Source organism: Hydra viridissima, unplaced genomic scaffold (genome assembly GCF_058129835.1).
Source record: "Hydra viridissima isolate aposymbiotic clone 2 unplaced genomic scaffold, HvirCarnegie_v1 scaffold_1, whole genome shotgun sequence".
NCBI classification, from domain to species: Eukaryota; Metazoa; Cnidaria; class Hydrozoa; order Anthoathecata; family Hydridae; genus Hydra; species Hydra viridissima.
This window is the reverse complement of record NW_028324300.1, coordinates 39,926,414-39,948,366: the sequence shown is the minus strand read 5'-3', so window position 1 is coordinate 39,948,366 and position 21,953 is coordinate 39,926,414. Positions and strand designations below refer to the sequence as shown.

The 21,953-nt window shown below is 30.2% G+C and overlaps 1 pseudogene; it reads right to left on the bottom strand.

Annotated features, from left to right (window-relative positions):
* Positions 1-1,370: 1,370 nt before the first annotated feature.
* LOC149894958 (uncharacterized) lies at positions 1,371-2,691 on the bottom strand (annotated as a pseudogene).
* Positions 2,692-21,953: the final 19,262 nt, after the last annotated feature.

Here is a 21,953-nt window from a genome sequence, read left to right as displayed (position 1 = left end):
TTGGGCGCTACTACACTTTCTCTCGCTACCCCCTCCCCCCCCCTCCCCTCTTTAATTTTATGATTGATTCGTGATTGAGACTTTTATGCTGATTAAGAATCGTATAAAAATACAGGTCTCAAAATCAATTGTAAGTGGTCTAATCTGAAGTTGAAAGTACGAAATTATACAAAAAATTGCTAATATTCGCCATAACTCCTTCGTATTCACCCAAGATCAGCACAGGTTCTATGGAAAGTAATTTGAGTAAGTTGGAAATTTTACATTTTGCTGTGTCATTTTCAGCCCTTTGTTAATTACCATAACTGTGTCCTTCGATGAATACCATAACTCTATCCAAGTTTGCTGAACAAAGTAGAGAGGCTATTCATTTCAAATTGTAACCGTTGAAGTAGATTTAAATGTACAGAAGAGCATACTCGACACGGAGAGTCGATATTTATTTTATTATTTATTTTATTATTACTTCTGCAGTTAATTTTAATGGAAGTAGTATTTAACATTAACTTTGATATGCAGCCCTTAATACAATAAGAAATCAAGTCTCGGACAGTGACTATAATCCTGTCAAAACGTTTATTTTCATTGCCATAATTTTTTTTTAAAAACATAATTGGCTTTTTCTGTAATATCTCAAGAGCTCCAAGTAACAAGAATAACTTTCATTTTAGGAATGTTTTCATAATCTGCCACAAGGTTATGAAAAAAGTAAGGAGAGAGAATTAAAAAATCAATTTTCTCCTATTATAATTTTGAAAAGCTTATTTAAATCAAACTGAAAAGGTTACTAATAATAATACCTACAAAAGTATGGGCCAGAGTGACCGCCAGGTTGAGTTGTTTCCCAGGTCTGATTTTTCTTTTTCTGTAGCTTGGTATATATTAGTAGACATTATATATAACATTTAAAACTTCTAGGGTGTTAGAATTTTCGAAAAATTAAAAAAAAAAAAAAATTCAAAAACCAGCTATAACTTATCCTATTAAATTTAAAGCAAAAAATAAGAAAACTTTGTTATTTATTTATATTATAAATCTGAATGCTAAAATTAGTTTACTTCACAATATGTACTTTTAACCCCTCTGAAACCCCCTCAACAATTGCTATAAGAAAGGAACCTTTACACCAGTATCATCAAGCTCTGAATCTAATGGGGTTTTTTCTTGTGGATTAAGAACATTTACAGTGACCTAAAGGAATCCTTGACCTGAATCCATAACTATCCTTAAAGTGGAGTCATGTGGATCTATTCCTCTTTCTGTAATAATACGCTGTATAAATGTAGATGTTTCTTTTTTATGAACCAATGTTCTAATAACGACTTCTTCTCCATTCATGAATTCATCTTCTTTAGTAGTATAAAATTTATCTATCCTGGTATGGAGAGCCTCGATTTTTTTAAAAATCTTTTCTTCAATGCAGGTTTGAGTTCCCATACTAGCTCTGCATTTGGAACAAAAGTTCTTGGCGTGATTCTTTAAATGCTCATGAAATTTAACCAACTCCATAACAATACCGAAGGACACCTGTTTCGGTTCAACTTGGTCACTTTTCTTGTCTGGAGTCCAAACCACAATGTTTAAAGTAGAACCTAGAGTAACCAGCTGAAACTTCTGTCCTCTACAAATATTATTAGCCTCCATCTTTTGCTCAAGTATACCTTGCAACAGACATTAATAAAATATGTTTATTATTTGGGTTTTTTAAATATGCATTTTTATTAAAAAAAAAAAACATTCAAAATACTTCCCTGAGGCTAGACGCTCTAAATACGTAGGTCCAAGCTGTTCTGCTCTTTAATGAGACTGTTAACAGCTCTGCTCTCAGGACAGATGTGAGTCACTCCTTGCACTAAAGTTTTTTGTTAAAAAAGAAAAAAAAAAACAAAACTAAATTTTTTGTTTGTTTTAAAAACAAATAGAAAAATATTTTATCCAAAGAAACTTTATTCTGTTCAATCAATTTTAGTATGAAAAAAAAAACAATAATAATAATGATGATAAAAATAAAATTCTAACCAACAAAACCAAAGCATGCAGAACATAGTCCGGAAGACTTTAAACGTTCAGGAGCAGAATCACTTAAAGCAACAATTTCTTCTACTATGTGGTTGATATTTAATGATCTTCTAAGATGTAATCTATCAATCTAAAAATAATTTGCTGGTGAGTGAGTGATATTATCTTAGTATCCTATATGTTCTTTTTGTCTATTGTCTAGGATTAAAATTTAAGTATATAGTAAGTTCATTAAAACTAAATGTTTATTTAAGTAATAATACATATGTTATTAATTTTTTAACAACGCACGTATTATTAAAAAACTTTCAGTTTTCTCAACTCCATGTTTTTATTTAAGAAAATGGGTTTGTAAATAAAACAAAGTATTAAGTGGAAAGTATTAATAAATAATAAAAACAACAAAGCATAGATTAATATGAACTTTACCTTGGATATCTTCTCTATCCAGTTCGCCAGGTACTCCACCTTGTTCATGTCGAGGTTACATAGGTTTCTGTGACAATTGTTACAAATAATCCTGGGATAGTTGGTTACTTCTAAACTATACTGATTCCAGACGAAGGTTTTTAGCTTTCTTTCAATTGCAGGAGTGATCTTTTGAACTTTAGTTGACTTTTTACCGAACTGTGTAAGACAAACAGCAGACATTTTATGTAAACACTCCACCATTTTATACGCAATTTAATAATTTCGCTGGTTTTCAACCGAGTTTTTGTCTAATTTTGTTAACATTTTTTTGATTAAAAATCATAACTTTTTAGCAAAAATTTTTTTACTTTGTCCAATTCCTAAGAAGTGTCTTAAATGGTGTCTACTAAAAAACGAATGATTTTAATGGAAAGAGAGTCCAATTTGGTTGTACATGATGAATATATGTGAAAACTTAAAAGTTGATTTTTCAAACCTTAACACAAAAACCATACACATCAATACTAAGCAAAGAATAAAGGTTTGGATAGAGTGATATAATAAAAAGCCTAGTGGTCTCTCCGGTTCACAGAGTGATTTTTTTGAAAGCAAATTGAAGCAATTTCGGTTTATTTTGATTTTTTTCTTATTTTTGTGATGAGTTTTATTATTTATTCTGTTGGTGGAGCAGCTTAGAGCACTCTTCTATTTTGTACTAGTTTAAATACATAGTCTCTCCAAAGGATCAGTTCTCCAAAGGATCAGTTTTCAATCCTCGAGATTTTACACATGGTATTTAAATCTTTCAAATAATTTTTTATCTAAAACTACTTATATTTAAAAACTTCTTCATAATTTCTATCACTTGAGAGAATAGAAACAAAATATGATAAAGGAAACAGTAAAAGAGTCATCCAATAAGATCATACCATGAAAACATGAGAAAGTTTTAACACGTTGATGACGAAGTTTTGAAAAAAGTTTGAAAAAACGACTTAAATCAGCACGATAAGCAACAAAACGAAATTAACGATCATAAATCTAAGAGCTTTTATTTACAACAAAGTAAATGAAATCAAATAATATTTTAACTGATAAAAAAGAAAATTTTAATTGAAAATTAATTAAGTTCAACATGTTTGGTTTCAAATAAATTAAACTTTTGTATATTAATAGTACTTTTATTAATATTCACTCTTTCAGTTCAAGTTGTTTTTTTACTTGTGAGAAGGTCTTTTGCAGATTAAGAGTTCTTTCCAATATTTGTACAATCTCTACATTCGGCTTCTTATCACAGTAAACAAGGACTTTATTCTATGTTTTGCGACAAAATCATGACTAAAATCTTATGTATTCAAAAGCTTCTGAACAAGACAGCTTTAAAATACGATAAACGTGTTAAACTACTATATTCTTGCTTTTTCGTTCAATTAGCTGTGTCGTTTTTTTTTGAACACGGAGAGAAATTTTTTTTTTAATGCGTCAAATATTTTTTCTGATTCAAGACGCTGAAAGGTTCATATAAAATACTTTATGTTAATGATATAACAGTCTCCACTATTTTATGTATACATGCAGAAAGGTGGTAATTAACGTACTAAAATGATTATAACAAATAATTACCACAAAATGTAAGTAACGTGCCCTTGCTCCATCTTTGCCTAAAACATTTCAGGATTGTCTGTATTTATGACGTGTACCATGATTTTTTATTTGCATCATTCTTCAAGAACTCTGCATTTGGTTTGGTTACATAAACAAGGTTCTTGGTTTCATAAGCATAACTTTGAGATCATTTTTATGGGGAACGCAAAAAATGTTTTTTGTTACAATTAACAGGTGAAAGTCGAAGATTTTCAAGTTTCACAAAGAAATTTGGAGTTTTTCGATGATAATTTCAGTGACTCATTGTCGACTTTCCTGCGCGATTTAATGAGGTTGGTAGCACGACGACTTCCACCCTACAGTTTGCCTGGCTGGCACAGCTACCAGACAAGCACATTGGTAAAAGTAATGGCTACTCGAGTCCTACGGTACGTGTTAAAAGTTGGAAAAGCAGGTTTGTTACATAATTGAGGGCGGTTGCAATAAAAGCCAAGGCGGTTGAGGGCGGTTGCGCTCAACCGCCTTGGCTTTTATTGCATCTGAAGGCTTCTTCCCCGTGAGACGAGTCGGCTCATTGTTGTGTGTAAGCACAATTTCAGGCAAAACTCGCATCCATTCAAAATTGCGTATGGAAAAGTCCCATACATTCAACAGAAACTCTTTTGCTCACTGATGTAAAAGTAATTTCTTTTCAAGTGTCCTATTGAGGCGCTTAACGATGCTTTGGTCTCGGTGTGTGTCCACCCTGCCACAACGCACCTGCACATTGTGCTGAGCTAATTACTGGCTAAAGGTTCCCATTAAGTTTTAACCTGGGTCTTCATGTAGCAGGTTTAGATAAATAAGAGGTCCCAGCTTATATATTTGTGTTAAAGCCGCAGCTACTTTAGCAGAGCTTTTTCTGTCAGGGCTTCAACTTTCTTTAATCGCGAAGGAAAGTCGACAATGATCAGCACGTATTTGTAAATTTTGTGACCTACCTTATAATGTGGTAACTACAATATATCTTTAATAGTTTGACACTCATACTCCGTCAAGACTAGTCAATGATTTCAAGATTTGAACTTTAACATAATCAGCAGTCTTTTTTAAAATTGTACCTTGATTCAGAGATGCAACCGAAAGTTCTTTTACAATGGAAGCTGAATCTCTTTTTCCTTCTTTCCTAAGCATCATTATCGTGACCATACTTAGCTCTTGGCTATTTGATTCCAGGAGATGTTGCAGTTTGTACTTTTTAGCTTTAGGATAACTAGAACAATAAGTTTTTGTTGGCCGGCCAACTTCAATTGTTATGCTATTCTGCTGGAGAGTACGTGGTACATTTTGAAAAATAGGATCAATAAATACAATTTTTTTTTATTTATCCAAGAAGTATAGGGGTGTCGGAAGCATTGTCGATGTCTCACTTTTTAAATAAAAAACCTGGGAGGGAGAACGCAAAAACTAGGGGAGGCATTGTCGTTTTATTAATTCTTGAAACTCTCTTAAATTAATTATAAAATCATTAAGACTGTGTCATTTTCTTAAAAAAAAAAACAGACTTGCGAAGAAACTTTATAATTTAATTCAATAACATAAGTTTTGCAAAGTAAAACAGCATTTGGAAGAAGGCCATTGTCTCCACTAATTCAAGCTCAATGATATATATTAATGAGATATCTAATTCGAGCTTCCGCAGTGAAGCAAATTTTAGGCCATACAAGTTTGTTTTGCCAGCCAGAAATGATGCAACGATAAAAACAAAGCAAAACAAAAATGAGTTATGGTTAATTTAAATAAAGGCTACAGGCTTTAAAACTTTAAAAAGTAGCTTGACTTTTTCTTACGGAATTTTTGTGAAGTCAGACATCTAGTTAATATTTATAATTGTTCAAGCTTGAAAAAGCTCAAGCAGAAAGTGACTAAAAAAACAAAAATTTACTAAGTTTGCTCTTGATATTTGCAGATTTTAAAACTTATATCACAGAAATCCTTTTTATGTCTGTTTTCAAAGCATGCTAAAGTTGGTTCAGTTGACAGATTTTGATCATTAGAGAGCCACGTGATTTACAACTTCTATTGTTTTAACGCGAGATCTACAAAAAACTTGGAACTTTGAACATGCTCGTGACCGTTAAAAGTTTCAAAAAAAAAAGTCACATGTTTTAATGAAAGATTTCAGCCACTTTTGCTGAAGGTAGTGAAGGTTCTTCTAAGAAAAACGTTGTTACCACTGCTACGCATTTTTTTTCTCTGAGAATCAAAATGCTGTATTCAGTTCTTCATTCAAATCAATAATCCCTCTCACCAAGAATATTACCACCTCCTTCCTCCTTCTCCCCCATGGGAAAAATAAAGCCCAATACACTTGTTTAAATTGTATGGACGCTAAATCAATAACGTTCCGCTAAGTGAGAGTGCATGACAAACTCGACCTACAATAGCCCAAAGTTTTGTAAGCTATGGCAATTAAATATACTTTAATTACAATTGATTTTGTCCTCTTTGCTAATCAAAATCCAATTACTATCATTATCACCTTTTTCGTCATTGTTTAAATAATTCGCTTAGCATTTCCTATATTTTAGGAAATTAACTTAAATAAAAATAAAGGAAAAATAACAAATATTGACTTAATTAATTTTCCATTATTTACCTGACAACTATTTTTATAACGTCAATTAAACCCTATTTAATTGAGAATTGTTTTTACGGTAGGTTGGTTGAACGTTGCGGTGAAAACTAATTTCTGAACAAATTACTTTTATTTTTTTGGTATTGATTCTTGATTAATTAGAAAAAAAGCAAATGGTAGCGTTTTCGTAAGATTTTTTATTTTTTCAAATTGAATTTAGAGTACTTTGGGTTGCTTAAAAAGTGTTGTTTCTAAGAAACTTTTCTTATATATTATATATATATATATATATATATATATATATATATATATATATATATATATATATATATATATATATATATATATATATATATATATATATATATATATATATGCAGTTTTTTTTTGTTTTTTTTTTATGATTGATTATGATGGAGAATTTTATGTTGATTCAGAAAAATATAAATACATGGACCTGAAAATCAACGGAAAGTGCTCTACTTCGAAGTTAAAGTTTAAAAAATTCCAGTTACCTTGCGTGATAAACAAAGCTTGTTTCCATTAGCGAAATTATTAGTATTTTAAAGTGTGATAATGAAATGAAATTGAAGATTTCAAATCAAGGTCGAATACAGAACGTGAGAATATAGACAAATCGATGAATAATTACTATCTTCTCGTATGCTGTTTTTTTTTTTTCATAAAGACAACGCTTTATGAGTTTTATTTTTTAAATTTTAAATGTGATAAAACGTTTATGAATTAAATTTCCAAAATTCTTCTTTTAGGAAACAAAACTGTTGAATTTTTTTTTTTAAAAGTTGTTACAAAAGTGCATTACTTGTTTTATAATTTGTTGTCTAGTAAACCAAAAAACTTTTTCATAGCCACAAAAAAGTCAATTTATTTGTTAGGCATTTAGCTTACAGACCCATCGTTGTTTATACGTACTATGTACGTATAAACAACGATGTTATCGAATAGAGCATTTTCCGTCAGAAATATCAGAATCTATTATAATTAATTTTTGACATTATGATTTATTATAGTCCCGTTTTTAATTTCGATTTTGCAATGCTGTAATTTAGCACGAAAGAATTTTCTCCTTTATAAACATGCTTCTCCTTTGTACCAGATAAAAATAACTGGCGCAAAAATTGCAAGATGAAGGTAAATTTAACGACCTTTTAACGTAAAAACCATGCTGTTTTTGTGTTGCTTTTTGTGACAAAAACATCATTTATGTGTTATTCTCAAAATAGAGAATATTAAGGTTTTCAGTGGGAATTTTTAAAACTTTGACTTCGAATTAGAAGACTTTTCGTTGATTTTCAGGTCTAAATTTTTATCTCTATGAATCAGCATAAAATTCTCTATCAAAATCAATCATAAAATTAGGGAGGGGGGGGGGGAGGGGGGAGAAAATGCAGTAGCGCCTTTATATATATATATATGTGTGTGTGTGTGTGTGTGTGTATATATATATATATATATATATAAAGGCGCTACTACTCTTTGTTTACCCCCCTAATCTTACGATTGATTCTGATAGAGAATTTTATGCTGATTAAGAATCGTGTAAAAACATAGGTCTCAAAATCATTGGAAACTGCTCTAATCTGAAGTTGAAAGTACAAAAATATAACACAAATCGCTAATATCCGCCATCTGGAAACATGATTTGATTGAAACATCACGTTTAATTATTATCACGCCAGTTTGATTTTTTACTTTGTTGACTAAAATATCTTTGAAATATTTATGAAATAAGTTGCAAAGTTTTTTTATTAATTATGGACTGCAATGAACTTTAAAGCAACTAAAACTGCTAATATTAAAAAAGTAAACATTTTAAACTATTCACTTTCTTTTAATGCAAGAAGTTAACTCCTCTTGAAAACAATTTTATTATATCTGTAAAATAATATCTGTAAAATTTTATTACATCTGTAAAATATTTTTACTATATTTGTAAAAAGGAATTTTTCAAAAAAGTTTATTTTTGCAAGGAACATCACAGAATTCCATTTTTATCATTCGATAAAAGTTCGTTTTTTCATATACTTTTTTTCTTTAAAAATAAAGATTATGTTAAAAATATTGTCAAAAACTTTGTTGAAAAATTAAAATTCACAAGAAGACATGTTTCACAAGAAAAACATGCTTTATCGCTCGTTTGTTGGTCTGATTTCCCTCGAAAGAACTTTCGCATCCATAATGAAGCAAAAATCTTTTTTTTTTATGGTAGAAATCAGGCTGACGATACTTTGCGGTTGAAAACAAAACTTTGGCACTTTTCGTTCCCTATTTTAGTTGGCGCCGATGGCATCTTTCATGCCTGGGTTTGTGATTCGACCATGTAAAAGGCGTTTAAGAAATTACAAAAGTATATCCGACCAAGATATACTTTTGTAATTTCTTAAACGCTTTTTATAAAGATATCGTTTATGTGTTAAGCTTAAAGGTAAACGATTTTTCTGGAAAAGAACTGTGTCTTACAATTTGATGTTCTTTCCCCTCAAATTATTTGATGAAATGAATGTTCAGGAAAATTTAGTTGGGAATTACTATTCTGGTGATCTTATTGGATTGCTGATATTAACCACGCTAACATTAACTTTCAACAAAACTGATCATCAGTTGCAACACGTTCTTGTTCTTTTTGTGAGGGATATTCATCTGACAATGTATTGCCAGTCAATTTGTTTCACTCAGTAATAGCACATAAACATAAAATTCTCAATCAGAATCAATCATAAAATTAGGAGGGGGGGGGGGGGGAGTAATAGCGTGTAAGTGTAGTAGTGTCATCTCTGTAAAGCTTTTTTCTCAGTTTTCAACTTCGTTTTAAAATATTGCAGTGACAAACAATAAAGGATCTGTTTTTTTTATTTATATAAATATTAGGCAATCCTAAAAGTTGTTTTTAATTTTATCATTTAAAAAAACAAGTTAATTTTTAAGGTGTAGATAAGGGCTTAAATTTTTAAGTGTGCATACTTTGTTATTTTTGTTTTAGAAACCTAAAAGTTTAAATATTTAAAGCAATTCAGAGAACTCATTACGTCATTGTGGTTCATAAAAGTAAAATGAGTTTTATAATAGTGATAATAGTGATTATTCTGAGCGACAGAGCCATTTCTCATAAGAATGAAGGTTTTGAACACACTGCAACCACACATTATCACAATGAAACTTTTGAACAAAGTGCCAACTCAACAAAATCAGACAACAATGTGTTGCTGTACTTTTTTATAGTATTTAATAGTTACTTTCTTCTGCTAATAGGTGGACAATATGCAACTAGTTTAATATCTGCTACAATCAGGTTTCCAAAAGAAAAAAAAACTAAGCGCAGAAAGCTTAATGATGCAGATAACTTGATTTGGCTATCAATGTCTTGTAATCGAAGTGATCATGAAAAGGCACTCGCTCTTGCTGCAAATGGTGTTGATCCATTTAAGTTCAATTACCTTGGTACTTCAGCATTTTCAGCAGCATTGGAGGTAGAAAATATGTATTTAGCAAAAAAGTTTTTCAAAATAAATCCAAAGATTGGCAAGTATAAGAAGTTGAAAGACTCTTTAAAGAGTTATAAACGTCTATTACTGTATTTGGGAAAAAATATTTACAATGAAAAGTCAAAACTGGTGGAGTTTTTTAACTGGAAAATGAACAGTCGTGATGTAGAAGACATGTTTGAATCCCTTTTTTGTGCCTGTGAGGATTTTGATGAAAATTTAATTGGTTATTTTCGAAGGTATGAAGTAAAATAAGAGAGTCTTGATGAGAGTGAGAGCGCTCTTTTACATGGGCTTGAATAATTAAGTTCTTCATTATTTATATTATTTTTACTTTTTATGTTATTATTTTGAAACTTTGGATACACTAGTCCAATCTTTTATTTGACTAATCTTTTATGTGAATCTTAGAAGCTCAGATATTTTATAGTTTTTCCTTTTGATTGACTCTAAAAACGTTCTTGACGACCTTTTTTGTGAAAAACTTTTTTTTATTTTCTTGGTGCATTTTTTTCTTAGGTGAACTGAATTGTATTTTGAATGTTTAAGAGACGTTTGGTAAATTTTTTATTGATTATTGATTATTGTTTTCATGAGTAGTTTGCTTTTTATACAAATTATAATGGTTTGTGTAGGGTCGCCTGCTGTGGTGTGTTTATAGACAACTTAGTTTAAACAAAGATCCATCAGGAAATTCCTTTTCTATCAATAATTCTTCTGAAGTATTTTAAAACTATTGTGAGGGCGGCGTTTTTTTTATATAACTTATTCATTATTTAACTATTATTAAACCTTACTATGTAGTAAGGTTTAGGATTAAAGGAAGTAGGGATGGGTTGGTTTCTAGATTAATGTGGAAAGGTATATGGAAGGTTGGGATTGAGGTTGATGGTGTGGGGATTACTTGGGAAGGAAAGGGCGAGGTTTGGGGAAGATTTAAGTTAGAAATGGGCAAGGTTTAATCGTTAAAAGGTTAAGATTCTGTTTACTATCCTTAGTATATTCTATTATAAAATATAATTCAATAAACGTTCTGTTGGTGTGTAATGGTTAGCACTCTTGTTCATAACGTTTATATAACGCAAACAATATTCTCTTACGGTTCTTGCAGTGTTCAATACTGTTTATATCAATTACTCCTCTTTTTCGTTCTCTTTTATTCTCCTTTGTTTGAAACTTCTGGTTGTTCTTCTTTAATCAACATTTCTTTTTTTTTTTCCTCTTTTACTCAAATACTTATTAAACTGTTTATAAAACTGCTTGTTCATCAAAGTATTTTTTAATCACAAAATCCTCTCTCTTTTTAAAATTTTTTTCAAAACTTTCTAAAGACTTTCTTTTTAAAACTCCGTCTTCCTTTCTTCTCTCCTTCCAACCCCACAACTCATCCGTCCAACTTTTTTTTTGAATTTTTACTGTTTTTGGTTGTTTTTCTGTTGCAATACCTATTCATCTTTTATCTATGTGGCAGGTTAATGAGTCTTCGCGTTTGCGTCTTTTCCCAGTTGTATTTATATTATTTACGCTTTATCGTTTATGCATCTTCGTGTTTAGGTTTTTTCTTAGTTGTATTTAATTTTTCTTCTTTTGCTTTATTGTTTATTTATATGAAGAATTGATGAGTTTTCTTGTGTACGTTTTTTTAAACTTTGTTTTTAATTTAGTTCTCCCTCCTCGCACTAATTTTAGTAATGATTAAAATTCTTTTTCTATCATTTTTCATCCTATTATTTCTTGCACACCAAGTTCATCATCTGAATTAAATGTACACTGTAGCAGACCTAGTTAAAACCCCTTCCATAACCCTCCTGCAAAACTTTTCATTATGCTGCATGGCATATTGTATTGCATGGCATATTGTATTGTGCTGCATGGCATATTGTATTGTGCTGCATGGCATATTGTACAACTCGATATTCAGTTTTGCTCTATCTAAAGCATTACTTTTAAACGCTTCAGCATTAAATAAGTAAAAAATAAATAAAAATATTATAGTACCAAATAAGTAATAATAATATTGTACCAAATAAATATTTTTGTACCGGTCAGTGTTCACAAAATAACCTAGAAATTTTTAACTAAAGCGTAATTAATTTTAATTACCGATGAAGCTAAAGCTGGAGTCTTGAAATATTACCTTGCAGTATTTCCATTCATTTGTGATTTTAAATTATCCATTATATTTATATTGCTTCATTTGTTTTAAGGTTTTTCAATTTTATGTCATTTATATAGCTTTTATCCTAGCATCAAAAATGACACAGGACGGTGAATCAGCAGGAGCAATAAAAGTCTTGCCATCAAATAAGTGTTAATGACATCAAATAAAGTTTGTGTTGTAAATCGATCGCAATGCTTTCTAAGAAAGCTTGGGTTGGTGTAACTGATGCGATCTGCTCTCTAATTTTTCCAATTTCAATATTAATTAGAGCTTGAATTTCTTTTTTAAATACAATCATGGCCTACTACACGGCCTACTACACGGCCTACTACACGGCTGTGTATGTTATCATGGCCTACTACACGGCTGTGTATGTTATTATTTATAAAAAAAAGATAGCTACGCAATTAGAGAGAAAAAAACATCTTATCCAAACTAAATATAATATTACGAGTAGAAATAAAAAAGTATTTACAGAAAACTTGCATTTTGTACTTTCATACCAGCAATTTATGAATTTATAAACATATATATTAAGGCATATATATATATATATATATATATATATATATATATATATATATATATATATATATATATATATATATATATATATATATATATATATATATATATATATATATATATATTTAAAATGACGACATCTTGTATGAGAGTTGTATAAATTTACTATATGAACTTCAATAAATACGAATTGCTACAACCTAATAGAATGCGAGTGTAAACAAAAATACATCGGCGAAACAAAAATGAAAATAGCAACAAGAACAAAACAACACCAAAAAAATGTTTTTGAAGAAAAATTAGAACAATCTGCAATTGGGCATCATAAAATTAAATGTTCATGTAATATAAAATGGGATCAAGTAAAGACGTTAAAAGTAGAAGCCAAAAAACTTGAAAGAAAAGTTCGAGAGGCAATCGAAATTCAATTCAACAAATGCGGACTTAAAAATGGAGGTATGAATTTAGATGACGGTCAATATGTAAAAACGAAATTCTGGACGCCATAATTTTTATACCTACGTAATATTAAAGAAGCCCAATTAAAGCGAAGTTTAAAGAAGCCATTAAAAAGTGACGTTACCGTTAAAGTTTGTTTGTAATTTAATTTATTAATAACTTGTAATTAAAGCTGAAGATGCTAGTACCAATAATCTAGCGAAAATTTCTTAGATAAAATAAAAAATTAGTATTGAGAGAATTCGTATTTATTGAAGTTCATATATTAAATATATATATATATATATAACGTTTATATCTAAAAATATATATAACGTTTGTATCTAAAACATATTTTTATATTTGAATATTACACGCTATTGTTTTTTGTTGTTTTTTTTATAAGAAACCTGTTTATAAGAAACTTGAACAAGAAGCCCCAAAATCTTCAGAAACCTTCAAAATCTTCCGGAGTATTAAGTTACTTTTTGATAAGAAACTTATTTTATCTGAAACTTAAGAAACTCTTAAGAGACTTTTAGTAGAGACTTTTAGAGTTGTAAAAAAGAACCCTCCCCCCCTCCTTGAAATAAGAAACTTTCTAGTTACTAACTTTCTAGTGTTTGATTGGTTTTTTATAAAAATAAAAAAGACAATAAGAAAACGCTCACACATTTATATTGACAACAGAATTGAGATTTTACAAAGAAATCCGAGACTAAGTTTTATTGCAAATTAAGGTATGTAAACCACCAAAAAACTTTTAATATTGAAAAGTACAAGAACGATACGGAATTTTCTAAAGAGATATAGAAGATAAAAGAAGAAAATTTCACGCCTGTTGTTAAGTGCAAAATTATCAAACACTACAAACCGTACAACCCGGCCACAAAATGTTGCATGCTATGCCTGCATGAGAAGTACATGATTATAATGTTGCAAGAAGGTATCTTATTGAATAAGAGGAACGAAATGGCTTCAAAACGCAGGCACAGAAACAAAATTCTTCTTTCGAAATTTGACACTGGCGACTAGGCCTAAATTATTTCTTTCTTTCTTTCTTTTCTTTATTTCTCTATTGGTTTCCTTCTTTTCTTTTTTTCTTGAATACTTTATTTCGTTATTTCCTTTCTTTATTTATTTCCTACCTTCTTTATTTCATTCTACCTTTCTTTCTTCCTTCTTTTTACTTTCTTTCTTTTTTCTTTCCTTTCCAAATTTCTTTCCTTTTATCTCTTTATTTCTTTATTTCTTTATTTATTTCTTTTCTTTCTTTCCTTCTTTGTTTATTTTCTTTCTTTCTTTCTTTATCAAGCGTCTGCGTCTTGAAACCGATTTCTCGAAATGAACCGGGACAAGCGTAACGAGACGAGAAATTTCCCGGAAAAAAATAACGAGACAAAGGAAGGGGTTGTCCCGGAATAAAGTTATAAATTGGGAGATAAATTTTGTCTCGGAATTTAAAAGTGGTGTCCCGGATAATCATGACACGTTACGAGACAGATCAATTATGTTAACTAGATATCTAACTCGCGCTTTCGCAGTGAAGAAAATTTTTTGCCAATCAAGTTTATTTTGCAAGCCAGAAATGACGCACAGTGACTCAAAACAACGACAAAAATGGCAATAAACCCCTCACAACACTTTTTTAAATATAGTGCCCTTTTTTCAATAATATTAGATTAGAATGATCATTTATTTAAAAAGTAAAAACAGTTTTTACATATTACTTATATTTTAAATTTTATGTTTAAAAGAAGTTAAAAGTTTTAACATTATTTTCAAAGAAATCTAAAAAATGAGAGATTTTTTTTTAGTAAAAATGGAGAACTTTTAATCTAAATTAAAGTCTATATTTAATTTTAAGATAATCTTTTAACATAATAAATGAAAATGGCGGAAAACAAGGTTTTCATGGACTAATTGACATTTGTATTTCTTGAATTTGAGTTTTTTACTTGTATGACTTGTTTCAACATATGAAATATAGTTTCAAGAAACATACTTTTGTCATCATATGCTACTTAGAAATTTGTTAAAATGTTTTTATTTGAATGATGATTTTCTATTCAAGAAGTACTAGATATTTGAAATAGCATTACTTAACAACTTCAAAATTTCCTGCAATATACAAGTAACATTATTTTCTTAAGCATTATAGGAAACGTTATAGGAAACGTAATGTGATAATTGTAAAATAAGTAATAGCATAAAATGTCAACCAGTGTAAAGTGAAAAATGATATAAAGTACTCAAAAATGTTTCTGATATATATTAATGATTTTAAAAACAACAACAACAAAAAGATTACATCTTATCCTGAATATACGTGAATTAGGAGTGGATAAATTACGATTTTGGAAGGATATACTTAACGAAAACATAAATTAATGCTACTTTAGATACATTTATTTCAAAAGTGAAGAAAAAACTAAAACAACGTGGTAGAAATTATGATTCTTTTATAGAAAAAGAATACCAATGGCTTCAAGAAAATTTTTTGACCAATAAAAGTACCCGTTTTGGTTCTGGAAAATCCCATAAACGAAGGGTGGTCCTTGGAGAGCAAAGGAAACAAAAAAAATTAGAACCTTTCCCTTAAATATGAATGTAAACCAAACTCTTGCATTAGAAGTGAATGCTGACCTCAGCGATAAACAATATTAAATGATCAGAAACTTAGCCCTTGGATACATATTTATCCCCTTCTTACACGATATTTTAGTGGAAAATACTATCCTAAAAGTATTTTTTTCCCCCTGATTTTAGTTGCTACCATTAATATAGATAAAGTTGTGTTTATATAGATGGTATAACAATATCAATAATAGCAGCTGAAATAAATAATGGTAATTGTGCCAGAAATTCATTACTTAAATTTCACATCAAGGATTAACTAGTATGTCCCGTTAAAAAGATGTAAATTCCGGAAAATTGTAAAGCTCTTTTTTTGTCCGGGACATTTCGTCTCGTCTTGGTATCGGCTCAGATTTCGACTGAAAATTTAAAATTGTCTCGATATTTATCGCTAATCGGGACAAAGCTTTTAGGATCGTCTAGTCTCGAATAAAAGAACGAGACGCAGACGCTTATTCTTTATTTCCTTTCCTCGTCTCTTTCTATTATGACGTCAGAGCACACAACAGTAACTTTTGTAATTTTATAACGGTTTTTATATTTTTGATTTGTATTTCATGGGTGATGATTGCCGTTCGGCATTAAGCTTTAAGTACCATTCATAGTTGTTATTTCTTCGTTTTATATATATATATATATATATATATATATATATATATATATATATATATATATATATATATATATATATATATATATATATATATATACAGTACTGTGCAAAAGAAAGTAGCACCTAAGAAAATTTTAAAAAAATGCACATTTAAATAAATATAAGTAAATAATATTGAGTTTTTATTAAATTAAACTAAGATATTCTTTTAAATAAAACTATATTTATTTATTTTAGTTAATGATTTCGTTAATAATATAATATTATTAATATTTATTAGATGGTTTCAACTCGTATCATTTTTCACCCACTTATAATGTTTGCTCATTTATTGCGGACAAGGATCAACACTAGAAATTGATTACATCAATCACTGTACTATTTATTTATTTTGTTTAAATTCATTATTGTTAAATATTTTTTGATAAATAAGAATGTGGCGAAGAATTTTTAGTTACTGTTGAGTTCTCGCGTTAATTACAGATTTTTTCGCCTAAAAAAATTTTTTTTTTTTCAAAAGTTTTGTTTTATAATAAAATTACTTTTCAGTACTAATAAAATGCCAAAGATATCAATAAATGACAGAAATCGCATCATTGTTTTACATGAAGAGGGCTATAGTCAAGTTAAAATAGCCAAATGTGTGAATTGTTCACGAGCCTCAGTTCAAAAAATAGTTAAAAAATATAATGAAACTGGTGATGTAGTGGATAAAAAGAGGTCTGGTCGTCCCAAGAAGTTAAGCCTATGTGATGAACAGTTTTTAAAAATAACAGCGCTACGAAATCGCAAGAAAGTAAGCGCAGAACTCGTTCAAGATCTTAAAAGAGCTAGTGGAACTTTAGTACATGCATCTACTGTGCGACGATCTCTAATAAAATCTGAATTAAAAGGCTGTGTAGCTATTAAAAAACCTTTACTACGCAAAGGTAATAAAGAAAAAAGATTAAAGTTCGCCAGAGAGCACAAAGAGTGGCAGAAAAATCAATGGGACAAGGTATTATTTACAGACGAATCTAAATTTCAAATATTTGGGACGAATAGACGTCAGAATGTTAGGCGAAGAAAGGGAGAGGCATTGAAAGAGCCATGTCTAGCATCAACTATCAAACATGGTGGGGGGAATATTCAAGTTTGGGGGTGTATTTCAATAAAAGGGGTAGGGGACATTGTTGGAATAACAGAAAAGCTTACAGGTGAAAAATATATAAATATTTTACATAATCATACTGTGCCTTCTGGACGACAACTGATCGGGGATTATTTTATCCTACAACAGGATAATCATCCCAAACATACTTGCAAATTAGTTAAAAATTATTTTGTCAAATCTGGAAAAGGATGGAGTGCTTAAAACCATGCCTTGGCCTCCTCAGAGCCCTGATTTGAACATAATCGAACATGTGTGGGACTGCTTTGACAGAAAGAAGATGGAAAGGTTGCCAAAGAATGTAAATGAACTTTGGAATGTTCTAAAAGAAGAATGTTATAATATCCCCATCACATTTACTGAATATCTGTATAAAAGTATAACTAAAAGGCTCCAAGATGTTATTGTAAATAATCGTGGTCACACTAAATATTAATTCTCTATGTATAGTTACAAATTTAAATGTTTTTAATAAAACTTGTATTATATTACACAATTTAATAAAAAATATGTTTGTACATATATCTTTGTTTTAATTTCAATTTGTTTGACATTTTATCTTGAATATATAAAAATTCTCTTAGGTGCTACTTTCTTTTGCACAGTACTATATATATATATATATATAGTATATAGAGATATATATATAGTATATGGAGGATTCTATGATCGCCAGATCCGTCAAGAAGAATCCCTGGATATCATCAGTCGAAATACAAAAGCAATTAGAGCTGCCTGTATCAGACCGAACAATCAGACGACGTGCTGTTGAAGTCGGATTGTTTTCTCGACGCAAAGAAACCGCTGATTTCACTAAAAAAACAGAAGAAAAGACTCCTGTTTGCTACATCTCATATTGACTGGAATGTGCAGAAATGACGAACTGTCCTGTTCAGTGATGAATCGAAGTTCAACATCATTGGGAGCGATGGCATTTGCCGTGTACGTCGACCGGCCGGAAAACGCCTCGATTTACGTTACTGCCATAAGGAATAAAAAGAGCACTTTCTGCCAAAAGTCTGATCAATTTATGCATTTTCTTTTGTTTCTCGTTTTTTTAATCAATATATATGCATATATCTTTATGTAAGTGTATATATACATACATATACATATATATATATTTTTTAAGTAAAATTTTTGAAGAAATATAGCTACGTTAATTTTATGGAGAAAATAAAGAAAAGTAAAATTATGTTATAAATATGTAGTAAATAATGAAAGGAACATTAATGTTCCTTTATTATGATAATTTGTTTTCTTTATTGTAATATAAGTTGTACGTTGAAAATGATAATCTTAAACGAACAAGTTATTCTAATAAACTAAAATGATTTTAAAAGTTTGCTTGATTGAAACTATAGTATAAACACGTGACAGAACTTGTAAAACTCACGTAAAATCTACGTGTTTTTGGTTGCGTTTAAACCGTCTCACGTAAAATCTACGTGTTTTTGGTTACGTTTAAACCGTCTCACGTATAATCTACGTGTTTTTTGGTTACGTTTAAACCGTCTCACGTAAAATCTACGTGTTTTTTGGTTACGTTTAAACCGTCTCACGTAAAATCTACGTGTTTTTGGTTACGTTTAAACCGTCTCACGTAAAATCTACGTGTTTTTTGGTTACGTTTAAACCGTCTCACGTAAAATCTACGTGTTTTTTGGTTACGTTTAAACCGTCTCACGTAAAATCTACGTGTTTTTTGGTTACGTTTAAACCGTCTCGTACACGTGTTTGATCTAGATTTAAGTTCCAAACTGAAACCTCATTTATTACGTGCTTGAAACCTTATAAGACACGTATTTAAAACCTCAATAAACACGTGTTTAAAACTTCATGAAAAACGTGTCAAACTCCAGTAAAATTCCCGTGAAATCGACGTGTTGTTGGTTTACGCTTGGATCGTGACGATTACGCGTTTATAAGGGTTTTAATTCCGAAATTGAAACTAGATGTTCCGACTGGTACTTTCTATCACTTAAGAAAATAGAAACAACTTTTGACAAAGTAAACAGGAGCGCTAAATGACCAATTAAACTAAGACACAACTAAAACTGAAAGGAGTGCATATTAATAAAAGTACAATTAGTGTGGAAAAGTTGAATTTATTTGACGAATATTGACTTTTAATTTTATGAAACAAAATATGTTTAACTGTAGTCAAATTTCAATTAAAATTTTCTTTTTTATCAGTTAAAATATTATTTGATCTCATTTACTTGTGTAAATAAAAGTCTTTAGATTTATGTTCGTTTTTTTGTTATGTTGCTCATCGTGCTGACTTAAGTCGTTTTGAGTCGTTTTAAGTCGTCATGGGTGGGTTTTTATTCTTCGACACCTACATAAAATCATTTGTTGCGTTTTTTGGACGAAGTTTTTCAAAAAAGTTCGGTATATTTTTTTCCGCAATACAATGTCACGTGACAAAACTCCCTACTTTAAACAAAGACTTTATTCTATTTTTTGCGACAATCTCTCAACCAAAAGTTTATTTATTCAGAAGCTTCTGAACAAGACAACTATAAAATACGATAAACGTGTTAAATAACGTTATTCTTGCTTGCTTCTCGTCCAATTAACTGCGTCATTTTTTTTTAAACACGGAGAGAAACATTTTGTTTTTTTTAATGCGTCAAATTTTTTTGCTAAACCAAGACGCTGAGAAGTTCATATAAAATACTTCATGTAAATGGTGCAACATTTACATGAAGTACTTTATATGAACTCCACTCTTTTATGTATACATGCAGAAAGGAAATGTATATTTCATTTACGCAAACACTTTTAAAAGTATTTTGACTTTGACTTTAAGAAGTCTAACGAATATATTATTTGTTGGTCGATTATTCAAGTGATCTTCAGATATGCAACTATGATAAGCAATCTTCTCGAAGTCAGTAACGTGCTCTCGCTCCACTTCTGCCGAAGTCATTCCAGGATCGTCTGCATTTATGATGTGTACCATGATTTTCTAATTTGCATCATTCTTATTGCGAATGTTCTTGAAGAACTCTGTTTTCAATTTGGTTTCATAAACAAGGTTTCATAAGCATTACTTTTAGATCATTTTAATGGGGAACGCAAAAAATGTTTTTCTTTTTGCGATTGCAAACAGAGAAATTCGGAGTTTTTCGATAAAAGTTTCAGTGTTTCCTAATCAATTTCCAAGGAAATTTTTTGATAACTCTTGATAACTACTGATGAATAAGTATCATTTGTCTGCAATAAGCGATAGATATTTATTTGGTCACCACGAGCATCAAATTTGTGAAGCAAAATAAAACTTCGAATGTTTTCTTTTTGAATCAAGAAAATGTTTACAATTTTTCGATGAAAAAGTAACTTAGTAATGTCACCAAGTAACATCGTGATGATGCTTCCAATAGAAGTTTTCTGTTTTGATTGAGAAAAAACCTTATGTAATATGAGTTCAGTAATAGTTTCAAAGACTAAATGTTTTAGCAAGTGCATTATTGCACTTGACAAAAGAAATTCGTTTAATGAAAAGATTGAAGCACAGAAAAGTATGACTTCAGCTGTTTGTTAAAATCTTTTCTTTTGGCAATTACCAAATTATTCGTTTATTTGTAAAATATCATTGTTGAGTGTACACCCAACTTCAGGCAAAGCTCGCATCCATTCAGAGCTACGTTTGGAAGAACCCCATGGATTCACCAGAAACTCTTTTGCTCATTGATGTCAAAGTAATTTTAAGGCAAGTGTCCGGTTGAGTCGCTCAACGATGCTTTTTTCTCGGTGTTGGTCCGCTCTGCCACGACGCACTTGCACAATGTGCTTAGCTTGTTGCTGGCTAAAAGTCCCCATTAATTTGTGAATGGGTCTTCCTGAAACAGGTTAGGATAAGTAAAAGGTCCTAGCTTACATATTCGAGTTAAAGCCGCAGCTACTTCAGCAGAGCTTTTTTCTGTTAGGGCTTCAGCCTCCTTAAATCGCGAGGAAAAATCAACAACGATCAGCGCGTGACTATAAGTTTTGTGACCTACCTTATAATGTGATAATTACAGTATATAGTATATCTTGAATAGTTTGACACTCATACTCCGTCAAGACTAGTCAATGATTTCAAGAGTTGAACTTTAACATAGTCAGCTTAAGAGTCAACCCCAATTTTTGTACACGAATTATGCGAATGTAAAACTTATGAACATCTTAGCACTAAAACTGTAGTAATTGCTATATATAACTTTAGAAAACTGCAGTCATACCTAGATGGTTGAAGCTAGTGAGCAGTTTGAAATACAACCAACTTT